Source organism: Asparagus officinalis, chromosome 9, assembly GCF_001876935.1.
Source record: "Asparagus officinalis chromosome 9, Aspof.V1, whole genome shotgun sequence".
NCBI classification, from domain to species: domain Eukaryota; kingdom Viridiplantae; phylum Streptophyta; class Magnoliopsida; order Asparagales; family Asparagaceae; genus Asparagus; species Asparagus officinalis.
Genome location: NC_033802.1, coordinates 30,507,112 through 30,514,888, shown reverse-complemented (window position 1 = coordinate 30,514,888; position 7,777 = coordinate 30,507,112).

Here is a 7,777-nt window from a genome sequence, read left to right as displayed (position 1 = left end):
ACAAAAGCAACCAAATGTCCCACTTGTTGTATCCAGTACGGCGAGAAGTTAATTCACGACAACGGACTCAATCCACAACAAGTCGGGAACCCGAACGAGACTCCAAACAATCTCACCCCCATCAAAATCAACTAATCAAATCTGGCTGCATCATAAAGACTGCGTACGTATCCTCTTACCTAAGGAATCAAGCCGAATGTAGTTCACCCAAATGGCCACCAACGGCTTCAACAATCACGAATATGCAACAAGTTTCGACAATGATCAAAACTTGTTGCTCAGAACCACCTTAGTGAGCATATCCGTCGGATTATCCTTCGTGTGGGCTTTCACAATCTTCACATCACCATCTTCAAGAACATCTCGAATGAAGTGATAACGAATGTCAATGTGCTTCGTCCATGCAAAAAAAACCTAATTCTTCACCAAATAGATAGCACTCATGTTATTATAATGAATAGTGACGGACCGTTGCGATATACCAAGTTCCTCCAAAAGTCCTCGAAGCCAAATAGCCTCCTTTATAGCCTCTGTAATCGCCATATACTCTGCCTCTATCGTAGACAAAGCCACCATCGACTGTAAGATGCATCTCCAACACACCTACACAGGGTCAAAGTGAACACATACCCTATCGTAAACTGGCGCTTATACAATTCCCTAGCGTAATCCGAATCAACATAACCAATGCATAGCTGCCCACCTTTAGTGTCCTACTTAAAAACCAAACCAACATTGAGCGTATCTCGAATGTACCTCAAAATCCATCTCACGGTATTCCAATGACCCACTCCTGGATCGTGCATGTATCTCGAAACCATGCTCACCGCCTATGACAAATCCGGCCTCGTACATACCATCACATACATCAAGCTTCCAACCAGGCTCATATATGGAGTCTTCAACATCAACTCTCTATCTTCAACTGTCTTCGGTGAAAGGTCAGCTGAAAGTTTCAAATGAGCTCCCAAAGGTACACTAACAAGCTTCGTATCCAAGCTAATAGGAAATCGCTATAGAACCTTCTTTAAATAAGCCACTTATGTCACACAAATTCTGCCCTTCTTCTTGTCTCTACCGATCTCCATCCCTAAAATGCGCTTCGCTTCACCCAGATCCTTCATCTCAAACTGTATAGCGATTTCTTCAATCTGCAAACCAATTTTTCCTTCCTTGTATCTCGGAATCCTAATGGCCGAGTCATATATATTTTTTCATCAAGATCACCATGAAGAAATACCGTCTTTATATCTAACTGATCTAACTCCAAACCATATTGTGCCACTAAAGCTAGCAAAATCCGAATCGAAGAGTGCTTCACCACTGTACAAAAAACCTCATTATAGTGAATTCCTTCCTCCTGTACACAGCCCTTTGTAACTAACCTAGCTTTGAATCTCAATGGAGTGCCCTCAATGCCCTCCTTCTTTGTGTATACCCACTTACAACCAATTGCCTTCCCTCCCTTTGGAAGCTCACCAAGCTCCCATGTATCGTTCTTGTGAAGAGAGTTTATATCCTCCTGCATAGCCACCTGCCACGAATCAGCCTTCGAACTCTACTCGGCCTCTCTGAATATAGTAGGCACCATCTCATCGATACTCTTCACTGGAAGTGCATACGCGACTGTGTTGGCATATCGTATCGGCATCCGTATGTCTCTCCTCTTTTTCCTAACCATAATAGAATCTTGAACCTGAACTGTCGGTCCCTGATCCTGTACATCAGTATGAGTATCCTTCGTGTCACTATCGTGCTCACCTGGCGTCACCTCAGTTAGTACTCTAATGAATATTGTACCATCTGGACACTGTGGAGCTGCATCGATCTCCACCACCTGCTATATATCCTCTGTCGGGTCAATCTCTACCTAATGAGAGCTGGGAAGCTTTAAGATAGAAGCCTCATCGAATGTGACATCCCAACTCAGCATAATGTTTCTATTAACTGGATCCCATAGATTGTATCCCTTGACACCATGCTTGAATCCTACAAATATGGTCTTCCTAGCTCGAGGTTCTAATTTATCTGTTCTCACATGATAAAATGCTACAAATATGGTCTTCCTAGCTCGAGGTTCTAATTTATCTGTTCTCACATGATAAAATGCAGGGCACCCGAATACCTTGAGCCTAGCTCGAGGTTCTAATTTATCTGTTCTCACATGATAAAATGCAGGGCACCCGAATACCTTGAGCTAACCATAGTCGTGTGCTTGCTCTCCTAACCACTTCTCCATAGGGATTTTCCCCTCAATCGTAGATGAATATAGCCTATTAATGAGGTGGCTCGCATATGTAAGTGCCTCAGCTCAAAACATCTTATCCAAACTACTCTGTGTCATTAAACATCAGAGCTTCTCTAGCAAAGGCCGATTTAGCCTCTCAGCCACCCCATTCTGCTACAGTGTAAGACTAACCATGAAATACCTCTCTATGCCCTCGTCTCGACATAGCTGCAGAAAGGGGTCTGAAGTATATTCACCACCGTTGTTCGATCGTAACGTCTTGATCTTTCTCCCAGTCTACAGTTCTAATCTCTTCTTCCACTCGACGAACAAATCTAAGACTTTATTCTTATGCTTCATGGTGTACACCCAACAATACCTAGAATAGTCATCAACAAACGTGACGAACCAATATCGACCAGCAAGTGGTGCAGTATTGGTGAGACCCTAAACATTTGTGTGCACGTAGTCCAAGATGTCCCTCGTCCTATGAATAGCAGTCCCAAACTTCACCTTTGTTTTTTTGCTAAGAACACAGTACTCACAAAATTTTACTTTACCACTCTTGGCTCCTTTTAATAGCCCCTGCTTGTATAGTGCCTACAGTGACTTCTCGCCTGTGTGCCCTAACCTGTAATACCAAAGCCTGCTCATGTCCGCCTCTAAAATAATCGAAGAAACCTGGCCAATCTCACTACTCCCCTTCAGATAGTATAAATTTCAACTGCGGACTCCCTTCATTACCACCAAAGATCCCTTAGTAACCTTCGCTACATCGTCTTCAAAGGTCACCTTGAACCCTTTCGCCTCCAAATCATTAACTGAGATAAGATTCTTCTTTAGCTGAGGAAAAAATCTCACCTCCTTCAATTCACAAACTACTCAATCATGCATCCGGATCCGTACAGTACCTATCCCACAAATGCATCAGGACTGATCATTTCCCATGACTACAACTCCCCCATCGAGCTTCTCAAAAGATGCAAATCAATCTTGCCTAGGAATCACATGATAGGTAACATCGAAATCAAACATCCAATCTGATGCAATCAAGTGGTTCATCTTCGGAGTAATCAGTAGAGAAAATCTCGAATCATCGAAATCATCGCCTTTCGCAATATTCACCTCATTGGCCTTCGGGCCCTTTTTCTTGCCATTATCTTTCTCCTTCAGCTTTGGGCAGACTCACTTCTAATATCCCTGATTCTTACAGAATGCACATTGGTTCTTTGTTAATTGATGGCGGCTTCTTGACTTTGACCTTCCGCTATTATCACCTTTCGGATATGGACTTCTACCTCTCGTGGACAAGGCCTTACCTGAAGTACTAGTACGGGAAGTCTCTTTGTCCTTCCTCCTCAAATCATAATTCATCAATGCATTAGTAACTACACTATAGCCGATAGAAGATCTCCCGTTCAACAAAGTGAGCACAAAGGTGTCATACTCCTCATCCGGTAAGGAGTCCAATAAGATAATAGCATTGTACTCATCTGATATCTTCTCATCAACATTCGCTAAGTCTGACAACATCTTCGTCTAGTTGTTCACATGAGCCGCAAGCGAGGTATCTCTGAACATCTGGAATCTGAATAACCTACGCAGCAAATGCAACCTATTCTCAACATTCTTCGTAAGGTACTTATTGTTGAGAATTTCCCACATCTTTATCGCAGACGTCACCACAATCACATCATACTTCAACTCTTATTCCAAACAGGACCTAATCACCCTACAAGCATTCCTATTCATCTTTTCTCATATCGCCTCTTCATATTTTGGTGGTCTCTCATGGACCATGATGGTCTCCTTTCCTATTCATCTTTTCTCATATCGCCTCTTCATATTTTGGTGGTCTCTCATGGACCATGATGGTCTCCTCCAAGTTCTGAGCCTCTTCATATTTTGGTGGTCTCTCATGGACCATGATGGTCTCCTCCAAGTTCTGAGCATTGAGCGTATCTTGTACGTCGCTCATCCACAAACCAAAGTTAATTTTGTCGTCATACTTCATCATACTAATTTTGGTGTTCTGAAAACCAACTTGAACTGTACTCGCCATCAACTTGCTACTTTCACCTTCTTCTGTTAGCCTTTTTTTTTTATGATGTTTAACAAACAATTTACCACTAATGTTATTTGTCTAGTGTTGGTGTATTTCTATTTATTGTAGACAAACAACGCGTTGGAGGTTGGATAGAATTACGCTATAACGATCATATCAAATGGAGGTTGGCAGAAATAGTGGTTGAAGCCTTGTAATTCAAGTTGAAGATCTAAGTTCAAGCTTCATCCGCAAGTGTACCAATATAGAGCTTCGTTAAAGATCATAAGCTTGGGTATAATTAGTTTAGGAGTTTATATTATGTGAGTTAAGTATTTTAAGCTCAATTATATACACACACATTTTATTGGTTTCTTTATATATATATATATATATATATATATATCTTGTTTCATACTTATATGCATATATATGATTTTATCAATATTAATTTTATTTAGTTCAATGAAATCATATTTATTATTTTTTGAAAAGTTTACAAAATATACAATTTTGTGAAAATATTAAATTCTTTGTTTTTGGACTTAACAATAATCATATACATCTTTTATTAAGTCTACAAAATCATTTTGTAATGTTTCAAAACAAGGTTAAGCTAAAATATCAAAACTCATGTGTTTATATTTTCATGTTTTGGACTATTTTACAAAATGATGATTTTTTTTTCATTTTGTAGCATGTTTATTATCATGTTTACAATCATTTTCTAAAGTTTTACATTTTTCTGATTTTATTTGCTATTTTTAAATGAGGTTTGAAAATTAGATTTCCATTTAAAACAGACTGTGTGCATGTCTTGAGTCGACTCATGGACAGTGCTGAGTCGACTCATAAACTATTGAGTAGTTTATATTTTGTTTCTGATGAGTCGACTCATAACGTCATGAGTAGACCCAGGCAGGTTGAGTTGACTCATGTCTGTCATAAGTCGACTTATAAACTGCTAGAAAGTGTGTTTTGTTTCTACTGAGTCGACCCATGACTTCATGAGTTGACCCGTGCATGATGAATCGACTCAAGAATTTTATGAGTCGACCCATAAGTTGGTTTTTAGCGTGTAACGGCTACTTATGAGTCGACTCATAAACAGTACTGAGTTGACTCATAACACTGTAACGACTATATTTCCAGACTGTACTGTTTTTTATTTTTTGGTATTTTTGCCTTGTTTTCTCTTGGCTTTGGGGTTCCTATAAATACCCCCACATATCCTTAGTTCTATACACTAAAGAGAAATGCTTTAAAATAAGTTTAAAAGAGTTTTAACAAGGGTTTAAGTTTTTTTTAAAGTTTGTTTGGTTTGTGAAGATTGTTTCACAAGTGGAGGAAATCATCTACATTGTTTGAGCTTCATTAATCCATCTCTCCATCTTGTTTCTTCAGAGAAGAATTTCTAAACTCAATACTAGCTTTATATTAATTATTTGTTGTTTATCATTTTTATCAAGCGAGGATTTACATTGAGTTTATGATTGATTTTCTCATTGCTTACACACAACCATTGAGCTTATTGTATTTGCATACATTGTATATTTGGGTTGTGGGGAGTGTATCATTGAGTGTGAGCTTATATTGTGTTCTCATCCATATTAGAGAACAATCATTTGTTGTATTGTGCTTATTGTGAGATTCACTTTTTATTACACTAGTACACCGAAAGGACTATGTGGTGAGAGACGAGGTCGCTTCCAAGAGAAGTAGTGTCGGTTGATGAACCTAGGAAGAGGTTGTATCCGAGTACTTGAGGAAGGCACGGACTAGAGACCAATACTTACTGAGTGTAGAGTGTAGTTACATGGTGAGAGTGTGATCGTTGATCGGTGAGCGTTGAAAACCGATACTGTATAGTGTAAATGTTATTCGGGTGAGCGTAGAAAATCCGGTTGTGATAGTGGATTTCTCCCCGGGAGTGGGGAGCAGAGACGTAGGACGAAAGGTCTGAACTCCGTGATCATATTGTGTGTTTGTATTATTTATATTATCCTATCATAATTGTATCTTTAGTTTAGATTGTTTACCCTTGTGTTAATTTATATATCCTTGCATATATTTCATCGTATACCTCTTTGCTAGGATATATCTCTTTGTTCATATTACATATTCTTGCTTATAACATCTTGTATACCTATCTTGCAAGAATAATAATTTGTTAATAAGTTTTAATTGGCATAAAATCGGATTAGATTAGCATAAAACCCTAATCACCCCCCCCCCCCCCCCCACAAGCACTTCTAACTCAAAGTTGTAGAGAAAGAATCAAACTTTGATAGTAATTAAGAATTACCCAACTGACCCCTAGATCAGATTCCAAATAGATCTCCTATCTACGCGAGGAAAGCAAAATCTCCAACGGTAACTCCTAATGCTATCTCAAACGAAGCCTAGAACTCCAAGAACTAAGCTTCACACAAGAATCTTCTTCTACCTAATTCCAAAATCCTAGATCCGAAACTTGGGCTCTGATTCCACTTGTTGCACGCAGCGAAAATTTTAGCAGTACTTCGGCAGCACAACAATAGAGTCAGGTCGTAATAGGAATTCATGTTTCACAAAGGAAAAAAGAACCTTAAGCAAAATATCTCAACAAAATGAGATATCAGCTCTTCCTCTCATCAGTTCTAGGATTGATCTGTCGAGGGAACCTAAATAAACTTTTATAAATCACAAAAGTGAGACAAACTAATTTTACATGGTTCGGTAAATTACCTACGTCCACTGGGCAAGGAGGAGGGAGATCTACTATTAGAGGGAGAGAATACAACTGGGGTTTATAATCACACAACTTAAACTCTCAACCAAGCTCTCAAATCCTTCATATAAATATCTCTCTCAAAAGCCTGCGTTTTTTCTTCTTTTGCTACAGCAAAAAACCCTCAGCCGTAAAAACCCTATTTTGCTCTTTTGTACGTGCACGCAGCCAGCCGCAAAAAGAAAACACAAACACTTGCTCCCCTGCACTTTTCTTTTCTGCAGCCGCACACCACAAAGTTCCTTTGCACACTTCCCAAAAACCTAGAAACGAGGAATATATAGCAGCTCTTTCGGGTGGGCCATCACCGCGTGAGCCTGCTGTACGTGGAATAAAATTGCGTGACCGCATGAGTCTGCTCAACAAAAAAACTGTGTGGCCCCCACTCTTAGCCTTTCATGCAGAAGCCTCCTTTCCGCTAAACAAATGTGGCCCCCACACGTCCCTTCACAATTGAAATTTATATCTTCGCCTCTTCACCATCTCAAACATAGCATCTTTTAGTTTTTCCTCTGCAATCATCTTGACAATATTTATTTTGAGAAGTGATTTTAGTGTGCTAACATGACTAAAATACTGGAAATTTTTAATTGGTTCCATGCTTGTTATGCCGCTTGCTTGTACTTTGGCATTCCTAGGGAGGACTTTAAGAGTGAGCTTGGTGGTTTGATTTTGGAAGTTATATTATTAATATATCAGTTTGCATACCAGTCCCTATTTGTATTTTGTTTAATAA